At 38.3% G+C, this 12268-nt stretch overlaps 1 pseudogene; it reads left to right on the forward strand.

Moving 5' to 3' along the window:
- Nucleotides 1-3281: 3281 nt before the first annotated feature.
- On the forward strand, nucleotides 3282-5994 carry LOC117089980 (annotated as a pseudogene).
- Nucleotides 5995-12268: the final 6274 nt, after the last annotated feature.

A 12268-nucleotide genomic window follows, 5' to 3' on the forward strand; every position in this document is an offset into this window, starting at 1 on the left:
ATAGCACATTTGAATATGTGCTACATTATGCCATTTATAAAGACTGAAAATAACATTTTATAAAACATTATTATTTATTTCGCAACCTCATGAGCTTTGGCTTCAAAAATACCTGAATTACATAGCATAATCCTAGTGATGGAGAACAGATCAGTGGCTGCCAAGGGTTAGGGTTGGTTGGAAGATGTGATTAGTGAAGGATAACCTGAAAACATGTTACACTTTCTTTGTGGTGATAGAGCTGTTCTGCATCCAGATTACGGTAATGGTTACACAAATCCACACTTCATAGATCTATACACACATCACACATGCACTCACACACACCTACACAAGAGCACATGTAAAATCCTTTGAAATATGAATAGGGTCTGAACCTGAGTTAATGGTATAGAAACACTGTCAATTTCCTGATTTTGGCAATGTACTAGGTTAAGTTAGATATAATCATTGGGAAAAAGCTGGCTGAAAATAACACAGTCATTCTTTTTAGTATTTTTTAACTTCTTCTGAGTTGAGTCAAATTATTTAAAAATAATAGGTATTAAACAAAAAATCTAAAAGTTCTAAAATCAAAACCCTATGAATTTGAACATATTATTTGATTTATTTTATAGACCTCAATTTCTTTCACCTGTAAAACTGGAATAATAGTACAATTCCTATCTCATTATTGTCATGCTTAAATCATAGCGTTTATGTAAGTGCCCAGTACTGTGTCTGGCAGAACAATAATGCTTAGACACTGAGTTCCCCACTTATTTTGTGACTATTGGTTTATAGGTGATTTTAACTTCCTAAGTGGAAGTTTGTTTAAAAAGAGGCAGTCAAAATAAATGGCAATGTCTCAGAGCATCATCTGAACAAGAAAGGAAGGTGTTCTCCACCCCTTGAGATGGTCTCAGCCCTTTTTCATTGTTTAGCTCTCATGTGAGTCCTCAAAGATAACCTCAAGAATTGCTACACCACCAATAGAGAACTAATTCTCATTGAGTTTTTATCTCAGTAGATTCTGGGTCCTAAACTTTATTGACTCACCTGCTTTTTAAAATTTTCCCATTTGGAAATATTCAATTTAAATCTTCCTTCAGTAAGTGTTAACTATTGGCAATCCTAACAATATAATAAAGTCATAAGTAACATTTATTACTGTTGTTTTCCACTCATACTACATGCAGTCCACAATCATACAGCATTTGGGTCTTTCCAAATATCTGAAGGTAAGATAATCAAAATCAAAACTAAGAAATCCTACTCTGAAGTCCTATCTCCCTAACTAGATTGTATAGTTATTGAGGGTAATGACTATAGTTTCTTTTCCAGAGGAACAAAACAAATACAAGTTTGGGCCGAATTGAATTCAATGGGGGATGGAGAGGGGAAGGAGTCAAGGTTCTTCACCCTTTTCCATGCTTTGATAACTTTATCCGTGGATTCCAGTTAAAAGAACATGACTGTCTAAAGAAGTTAGTGCTTGAAAGGCCCACTATATTAGGAGATTAGGAATTATTAGCTTGAAAAGACATAAATGTAAAGAAAACATAATACAAAGAGACAAAATACATGAAATTTGTACTGTGGTACACATGTGCTTTGTGGTCATATTTCTGTGTCATAAACAAAAAAAATTCTATGAAGCTTAACCAAGAGAAATTTATGGCAAATAGAAGCATTTATGTATTTTCATACTATGTACTAGGGCTAAGGTGTCCTTTACCATGACAGTTGGTGAAACATAAGAACAAATCAATTCACAAATGTTCTGGAAAATTCCAATTTCCTCATCTTAAGTCATAGACCTAAGTCAGTCATATATATAGACATATATGTGTGTGTATGTGTGTATATATGTATACAGGCACTTAAATAAATGGTATGATTTAAGCATGACAATAATGAGATATGAATCATACTATTATTCCATTTTTACAGGTGAAGAAATCAAGGTCTATGAAAGAAATCCAATAATATGTCCAAATTCATATGGGCTTTCACTTTTGAACTTTCAGATTTTTGTATTTGTTTAATACCTTTTATTTTAAAATAATTTAACTCATATGAAGTTACAAAAATAGTAAAAAGAATGACTGTGTTATTTTCAGCCAACTTTCCCCAGTGATTATTTCTACCTTAACCTAGTACATTGCAAAATCAGGAAATTGACATTGTTTCCATACCATTAACTCAGGTTCAGACACTATTCATATTTCAAAGGATTTTACATGTACAGGTGTGTGTGAATGTATGTGTGATGTGTGTGTATAGATCTATGAAGTGTGGATTTATGTATCCATCACCATAATCTGGATGCAGAACTGTCCTATCACCACAAAGAAAGTGCAACATGTTTTCATGTTATCCCTCACTAATCACATCTTCCAACCAACCCTAACCCTTGGCAGCCACTGATCTGTTCTCCATCACTAGGATTATGCTATGCAATTGAGGTAGTTTTGAAACCAAGCTCATGAGGTTGCAAAATAAATAATAATGTTTTATAAAATGTTATTTTCAGTCTTTATAAATGGCATAATGTAGCACATATTCAAATGTGCTATACATGTATAGGTGAGCCAAAGTTTGAACGTGGATCTAAGTGCACAAATGTAAATAATATTGTACACTTTTATCACAATATCCCTATTTGTAATCTTTTTCCCCAAAAACTAGTAGTAGTGATGTTTGCTTTCTGTTATTTAAATTATCAGAAGCTTTAAACTTTCTCTTATTTAAACTATAGTCATCACTAATTGAAAGTATGTTTGAATACTGCCTGATTCCACTTACATAAGGTATACATATGTACATATATATATCAGTCATATATGTGTGTATATATATTTATATATGTCAGTCATATATATGTGTATATATTTTTATGTATTTCAGTCATATATATGATCTGACACATGATCTATGATCTCTGTATATATTTATATACACACACATATATTTTGAAAATATTAGATTAACCAAATAGTAAAGCTGATTTCATATAACAAGAGTTATTGGATGTATATGGGCAAAAGTTAGTGCACATGGGCAAATAAATTGATGAACTTACAGACTCATTTATTTGACATCTATTTATTGAGTGGTCTCTATTGAATGCTGAGTATCTTCCAGGAGCCTAAAATTCAGCAGTGAACATAACAGGCTCAAATCCTTGTACTCAAGGAGCAAATATTCTAATTGAGGGAGAAGAAAATAAAGTTTAGCAAAATATTCAACATACTAATTGATAGGAAGTTCTGTGGTGAAAAATAAAGTGAGAGGAAAAGAATGAGAGGAAGCTCTAAAAGTAACTGAAGGTTTACATGAAGAAAGCCCATGACCTAGAAGTTGCCCAGGCCTTGGCCCAGAGTGAGAGGAAGCGCCATGAGCTCAAGAGGCAGATCACAGTCCAGCGGAAAGAGAAGGATTTCCAGGGCATGTCGGAGTACCACAAAGAGGGCGAGGCCCTCCTCATCCGGAACCTGGTGACAGACTTGAAGCCCAAGATACCATAGGGAGCAGTGCCCTGTCTCCCCGCCTACATCCTCTACATGTGCATCTGACACGCGGACTACTCCAACGACGATCCCAAGCTGCACTCCCTGGTGACCTCCACCATCAATGGCATTAAGAAAGTCCTGAAGAAGCACAAAGATGACTTCGAGATGACGTCATTCTTGTTATCCAACACCTGCCGCCTTCTTCACCGTCTGAAGTAGTACAGCAGGGATGAGGGCTTCATGACTCAGAACACTGCAAAGCAGAACAAACACTGCCTTAAGAACTTCGACCTCACCTGCCATGCTGGAGGAGAGCTTCCGGTAGCCAGTGGGCGTCACACCAGATAGACCCTGAATGTTCTCATTTTCCAACATGGCAGAAACTGTCATCGGCTGCAACACACCCTCGGCAATTTTAATGAGCTCCTGGTAGATCTGAATGGAAAGGTCACTCGGCACCTGACGGTGTTCGGTGAGGTCGAAGTTCTTAAGGCAGTGTTTGTTCTGCTTTGCAGTGTTCTGAGTCATGAAGCCCTCATCCCTGCTGTACTACTTCAGACGGTGAAGAAGGCGGCAGGTGTTGGATAACAAGAATGACGTCATCTCGAAGTCATCTTTGTGCTTCTTCAGGACTTTCTTAATGCCATTGATGGTGGAGGTCACCAGGAAGTGCAGCTTGGGATCGTCGTTGGAGTAGTCCGCGTGTCAGATGCACATGTAGAGGATGTAGGCGGGGAGACAGGGCACTGCTCCCTATGGTATCTTGGGCTTCAAGTCTGTCACCAGGTTCCGGATGAGGAGGGCCTCGCCCTCTTTGTGGTACTCCGACATGCCCTGGAAATCCTTCTCTTTCCGCTGGACATCACCGAACACCGTCAGGTGCCGAGTGACCTTTCCATTCAGGTCTACCAGGAGCTCATTAAAATTGCCGAGGGTGTGTTGCAGCTGATGACAGTTTCTGCCATGTTGGAAAATGAGAACATTCAGGGTCTATCTGGTGTGACGCCCACTGGCTACCGGAAGCTCTCCTCCAGCATGCCAGATGAATGCCTTTCATAGTCTTGTGTGACCAGGGCTTGGACCCTGCGATCATCCTGCAGGTGTTCAAACAGCTCTTCTACATGATCAATGCAGTGACTCTTAACAACCTGCTTCCGTGGAAGGACCTCTGCTCTTGGAGCACAGGTGTGCAACTCAGGTACAATATAAGTCAGCTTGGGGACTGGCTTCAGGGAAGAAACCTTCACCAGAGTGGAGTAGTTCAGACCGTGGAACCTCTGATCCAAGCAGCCCAGCACCTGCAATTAAAGAAGAAAACCCAGGAAGATGTAGAGGCCATCTGCTCCCTGTGTACCTCCCTCAGCACCCAGCAGATTATCAAAATGTTAAACCTTTATCCTCCCTGAATGAATTTGAAGAACGGGTAAGAGTGGCCTTTATACGAATGATCCGGGCACACCTACAAGAGTGGAATGACCCTCAGCAACTATTAGATGCCAAGCACATGTTTCCTGTTTTGTTTCCATTTAATCCATCTTCTCTAACCATGGACTCAATGCCAACGTGTCTCAATCTGGAGTTCCTCAATAGAGTCTGAAGATGCATCTTTCCAGCATCAGTCTGATTCCTAGTGTGAGCAAGAAGGAAGGATATACACAAAAGTAAATTCAAGGATCTGTTCAGTCTGGTAAAAGTAGATCAAATCAGGGATTGACAGCTGTGGAGGGTGCTGAACTATACCGAATTAGACACAACTATGTCATTATTTTCTGTACCTACTGCTTAGAACAGAAACACTTGAAATATGGAAGATTTTAAGCTTGATTTCAGTCCAACATATATACATAATAATTATAGACACCAAGTCATCCCTATAGCCATATAAAAGGTGACAATTCTATAAAATGAAGCTGCCTAGTTTTAATCTTTGCATAAAACTGGAGAATGTCCAAATTAAAATACTAACTATATATAAGTCACATAAACATCCTTTGAAGGGTTTTTAACAAATAATAGTACTAATAACCATGATAATGGCATATACTGACATTTCCCAAAGTTTGCAAACCATAGGTGTGGTTGAGTTTGTGGTGAGATGTGTTAAGAACAAAAATACAGGGATGAGACTTCTGAGAAATGTCCCCAAAATGTTTTTTAATGACTGATTATACAAAGACAGTGGTGTAACTGACCTCCATACCCGACATTTAGATTACTGGTTTCTGAAGCAAAATTAGAAGTGCCAGTCCTCAGTGTCCTCAAACGCTTTTGCGTAATCTTGGTTTAATGGAAGAGATGATTAAAATGCTGCTATCTGAAACTCCAAGTGAGAAAGATGGAAAAATATTTTGTTTCTTATGCTAATCCATACACTTTCCAAGTCCCACAGAATTTTCATAAAAATGTATGTAAGCTAAATATTAGAAAATGATATCAACTTGTTTTATTTATAGATGTAAAAACCAAACAATGTGAAAGCTTTTAATCTCTTAACACCATTAAGCCTCCAGTAAGAGCGTCATATAATGCTCTACTATTCCAAACAACTAAATAGTAAAATAAACTAAACTCGCACATCAGATCATCCGAAAAACCTTCAAAAATAATCAGTTCAGGGATTACTATTATACAAAAGTTTGGGTTTTTTTAAGGGAATGGCCTAGGTCAACTTTCCCCTTTCAGGTTATTTTCAACGTTTTTCAAACATTGTAATTTAAAATTGTAAATATCTCTCCTATGAAATAAGAATTTTAAAAAAGAGTAATTCAGTAATATAACAGATGAAGATGTTTGCTGCTCTTAGGATTTTTGGTTTGTTTGCTTTTGGCTCTTCAAAAGCAAGCACTCAGTTAGAAACCCATATTATTCTTTCCACACATATTTTTTACTCTCTTTTCCCTATTTCTTGATAGCAGTATGCTGTTCCAATGATAAGAACAAGTAGTGTTTGCAAATCATAGAAGAACAGCCTCTGTATTACACTGAGAAAATAAGATTTATCCATGAATTGGAAGTAGAACAGCCTGCCTCCACCCTCTTTTACTCAACCACTCAACTTAAAAGGCCCTTGGAAACACAGCACACTCCAAGCTACCTTCTGTACTGTGCCCTTAGAGCACTGTTTCCTCTGTCATTCTCTGCATCTCCTGGGGCTTAACCCAGTCTTAGCCTGTGTTAAGGCTGCTGACAGTTGTGTTTCAATCAGTTGTCATGGGCATTATCCCCTCTACATCCATATTGAACATGCCGGCTTCTCTTGGGCATCTGCAGAGCTGTGCCTTTTTCTTTCAGTTACAGTTACATAATCACTGACCTCCATGACACTTACCCGTGTCATGGGTAATGACACGTGGATCCATGTGCTGACTTCATTTAGAAGGCCAATCTAAAACAACTGGGTTTGTGGCTACCTCTGTAAAGTTGTTTCTGAAGTATAATTTGCTTTTTGATGCACTTTACTTTGAAACTGAGTCTCTCATGTAAGGACTGTCCTTAATCTTAAAGACCAAAAATGCCTTGTTAGAGTGTTAAGGAGTTTTGACATGCAGCGGTTCCACAAATACAGTGGCTTACTGTCCTTATATACTGTCTTACACCATGTTCTCTCCATCTCTCTTGGTCACTACTCTCTGCTGTCACTGGTTAATCACTAGGTGCCAAGAGCTTACTGAATAAAAACTTAGCAATTAGAATAAATGGGAAGGGAAAGACCTTATGAATAATCCATTTTGCCCAAGAAATGGCAGGTTTAGTTCCTCTCTTCCAAAAGATAAAGGTATATCACTGGAAATGTACTCAAAATTTATAGATGACTAACAAATACATACTTTATATGTACTTAATATCTAGATCTGTCACGTTTAATACTTGGGAGGCTAGAAGAAGCATCTTTAGGGGAACTATATAACATTTTGTTAGCATTTTCTCTGCATTTTTTAAAATCATTTCAACTTAAACACTTATCAGTGTCATGAAATCAGTAATGACTCTTTAACAATTCAACATAAAGGTTTGAACTCTGCATTAGATGTCTCTTTAATTTTTTAATACGTAAAATTTAGTGGATGCTTTTCTCACCAGGTGCCTTTAGTGGTTACCAAGATAACTCACTTATCAATTGTTTATCTGAAATAAGTGTTGACGTGGGAATAATTTTAATGTTCAATGTGATATCATGGTGGAGTTTTGTCTTTTAAAACATTAGAAGCATTTTAAGTATTAAGAACAAAATATTTGTAGATCAAACACTTGTGTTTTAAGTATTATAGGGGACCTGTTTACTTATAGTATATGTGTATGTACACCTGAATTGTTGCCGAAGCTGACAAGCATATTACACACATGCATTTTTCCTGTGCCATTATAGTTGCAGTTAGAGTTCTAGTACTTGTAAGCTCGCCTGGGAGGCAGATTAGACCCAAAGGCAGACATTTTTCCCTTTCCATGAAGCACGGCAGTGGGAATTGATTCATTTGATTGCCCTACTACTAAATGTTAAAGCTTTTGTAAAAACAAAAGCAAAACAAAACTAGGAATTTGGAACATTTAAAAATTAACGCTGCTACCATCAACTTATCAAATATTTACTTAGAGCCTTCATATATTAAGATTCCAGTAATCAATAAATTAGAGTTTATTTCTTCTGCATAAATTTTCATACACTTGACCTACTAAGACAGCAAGGGTGTCCTAAATTGAGGCATTTGTATAATGCCTACATAATCAAATGGTCACTAAAACGGGACTGCATGGGGCAAGACCTTGTAGTTCTTCACAGAATATTTGTCATCAGTTTCTCCAATTAATTTGCTGCATAAGTCAAATAACCATAATTTACCTTTTGTACTCACTGGTGCCATAATTACAGAATTAGAGAGAGGTTAATGCCAATGACAAATACAGGACTCGGTTTTTTATTATTATAAAGGTCGTTAGATACAAAATATTGTTTTTCAAAAAAAAAAAAGTTTCTAATTCTAACAAAGAGGGTCAATCAGAAATGAACGAAGCTACTTTCTGAAGTGACACCGTATCAGAATAATCCAGATTTGAATATAACATTTTGCCACCAGCTGACATTTAGATGAAGGACTGCCTCTCCGAAAGAGTTCAGATCATATTCAGGGGTGAACCTAACACTGTGGAAGAAAGACTACTGATGAAAATATTTTTCCACTTTGAACAAATCTGTAAACTACACCTTTGTTTGTAGAAAAATGCTTGGAATAGTCACTGTAATATTTAGCTGTGGATAAAAATTTGTGGAAATGCTTTTGAATAAAAAAGAAAAATAAAGCAAGGAAGAAGAATGGGATTCATAGGATGTGTATTTAAAATAGAATATCCAGGAACAACTGCGCTGAAGTTATAATATACGTATAATTGTAGAGCACTATACATAATAACTGTATCTTTATATCTGGTGCAGGTAATTAGATAACCCATGCAAGTATCTGGGGGAAGAATAGTCCAGGCACTACAGGAATATCAAAAAGGCCAATATGATGGAAGCAGAGTAATGACGGAGTGATATGGAGTGAGGAGCAGATGAAATAATAAGAAAAGTAGGCAAGTTATTTTGAGGGGTATGCTTCTGAAATTCTAATTTGCATATAAATCACTTAGGTTTCACATTAAAATAAAGATTCTGATTCAAGTGGTCTGGAGAGTTTGTATTTCTTACAAGTCTCAGGTGATGCTAGTGCTACTGGTCTATGTATCACACTTTGAATACCAAAGGACTGGAGATGTGTGCATGGTAAGGGCTTTGGATTTGAGTACTGTGGGTTGAATTGTGTCTTCCCCAAAAGGATGTTCAAGTCCCAACTCTCAGAATTTGTAAATGTGACCTTACCTGGAAATAAAATCTTGCCTGGTCAATCAAGTTAAGTGGATTCACATGGGCCCTTATCAAATGACTAGCGTGCTTATAAGAACGAGGATAGTTGGAAAAACACACAGTGGATAAGGTATGTGAAGATGAAGGAAGAGATTGGAATCATGTAACTACAAGCCAAAGAATGCCAAGGATTGATGGCAACTGTGAGAAGCTAGGAAAAGACAAGGAAGGATCCTCCCCCGGAGCCTTCAGAGAGACCATGACCCTGATGACACCTTACTTTCAACTCCTGGCCTCCAAAACTGTGAGAGAATAAGTTTCTGTACTTTTAAGCTACTCAGTTGGTGGTAATTTGTTACAGTAGCCTGAGGAAACTAATACATTGAGTGGGATGGAGAATGAAGTCATTGGAGGGTTTAAACAGAAGAATGGCTCTTCTGACATATTCTTAAAAATCACCCTAATTGCAGAGACAAGAATAGACTGAAGGCAAGGGGCTCCAGGGAAGCAGGAAGACCAATTAGGTGGCTATAGCAGTAAACCTAACTGGAGAGTGGAGAGATGGTGGTTTGGATCAGGGTGGTGGTGATGGTGGTGATACAGGAACAGAATCTGAAGATGTTTTGAATTACTACTGATAAAACTTGTTAACATACTATGAGCTATAAAAAAAAATGAGGGTGACTGGGAGTGGCGGCTTACTCCTGTAATCATAGCACTTTGGGAGGCCAAGACGGGTGGACTTCCTGAGGTCAGCAGTTCGAGACCAGCCTGGCCAACATCGTGAAACCTTGTCTCTACTAAAAATACAAACATTAGCTGGGCATGGTGGCAGGTGCCTGTAACCCCAGCTAGTTGGGAAGCTGAGGCAAGGGAATCACCTGAACCCAGGAGGTGGCAGTTGCAGTGAGTCAAGATCATGCCATTGCACTCCAACCTGGACGACGAGAGTGAAACCCCATGTCAACAAAAAATGTAGAATTATTTATAATACTTTGGGTAGAAACTCAGTAATGGGATTGCTGGGTCAAATGGTATGTCTGGTTCTAAATCCTTGAGAAATCACCACACTGCTTTCCACAACAGTTGAACTAATTTACACTCCCATGAACAGTGTAAAAGCATTATTTCTCCACATCCTCTCCAGCATCTGTTGTTTCCTGACTTTTTAATGGTCGCCATTCTAACTGGCATGGGATAGTATCTCTCTGTGATTTTGATTTGCGTTTCTCTAATGACCAGTGATGTAGGATGTCAGTCAGGGTGGTGGGAGAAGCTAAAAGGAAAGACACAAGCCTTCTTGAAAGGTTGGAAGGTCTTGCAAAAGCTTCGTGAGAGAATAAAGGTGAAGGCAGCGAATTCTCTTACCCTGAGACTAAGGGCGAGAAATAGGTGCAAGGAAAAGTAAAGAAGTTTATCTAAATAGGCTTGTTTACTTATGTCACCGGGAAACTGACTTTTGGACTTCTGAGCATGAGATTGCCCCTGTTAGGGGAGCAATAATGTTATTTACCCAGCAATTATGTTGGCTCCAGGCCTTGCACATTATACCAGTACTGAATAAATACAAGCAGCTCTGGCTTATTGAGACTGCTAACTCTCCTCTGCCCCTAGTGCTGGCAGCCCCCTAGCCTGCTCTTACCCTGTATACTTCTGTCTGAGTACTCCTTTCTTCTGTCACTTGGCCAGGGTCTATGGGATGGACCTAGCGCAGTGATGATGAACTTTTTTCCATATGTTTGTTGGCCACATAAATTTCTTCTTTTAAGAAGTGTCTGTTCATATCCTTTGCCCACTTTTTGATGCATACATATGTTTATTGCAGCACTATTCACTATAGCATAGACTTGGAATCAACCCTAATGCTCATCAATGATAGACAGAATAAAGGAAATGTGGCACACATACACCATGGAATACTATGCAGCCACGAAAAAGAATGTGTTCATGGCCTTTGCAGGCACATAGATGAAATTGGAAATCATCATTCTCAGCAAACTAACACAGGAATAGAAAACCAAACACTGCATATTCTCACTCATAAGTGGAAGTTGAACAGTGAGAACACATGGACACAGGGAGGGGAACATCACACACTGGGGCCTGTCAGGGGGTAGTGGGCAACAGAGAGAGAGCATTAGGAAAAATACCTAATGTAGATGACAGTTGATGGTTGCAGCGAATCACCGTAGCACATGTATACATATGTAACAAGCCTGCACGTTCTGAGCATGTATCCCCGAAGTTAAAGTATAATTTTTAAAAACGGGGGGCAGCCAAGGATATAAGCAAGGTGTTTTGTGGTTTAATAACTGTATAACTATAAGGATGGAGTCTATTACCTCCTGACATGAGGAACGTGATGAGAGAAGGTGAGAATGGGCAAGATGCTGGGTAAGTGTGGAGCAGAGTAGAGGGAGATTAAGAGCTCTTTTCGAGGTATGTTCACTTTGAGATGCCTATTTTGCCTCCAAGTGGAGATTACTTAGGCTACTTGGCATGAATCTGGAGGCCAGAGCATAGTTCTCTGCTGGAGATTTATCTGATATGAGTTATTAAGAGAAATTATGATGTTTGGCAAGCATGTCCTTAAGTTTTGAGATTAGCATCAGGAAGGACAATCATGTACTTCTAAAACATGGTGTTCAGTGTCACTTATTTGAAAGCTTACTGGGCCAATATTTGACCTGTGACAGTTCTGACATTCATTCTAAGACTACCAGATGTGAAAGCCAGGAGACTCATTATTTTCTTTCTGGCACTTTTCTCTCATTCTAAACTTCAACTTTCCATATCATTAAAGCCACTAAGGTAAACAATTAGCCTAAGAGGTATATTCATTATTTTTCTTCGCTGCCTTTAAATTTGATGCCTCATTGTAAAAAATACGACCTTGCTTGTATTTGTGTGGGTGACATTTTAAAAGATCTTACTG

Source organism: Trachypithecus francoisi, unplaced genomic scaffold (assembly GCF_009764315.1).
Source record: "Trachypithecus francoisi isolate TF-2019V2 unplaced genomic scaffold, Tfra_2.0 Contig00941, whole genome shotgun sequence".
NCBI classification, from domain to species: domain Eukaryota; kingdom Metazoa; phylum Chordata; class Mammalia; order Primates; family Cercopithecidae; genus Trachypithecus; species Trachypithecus francoisi.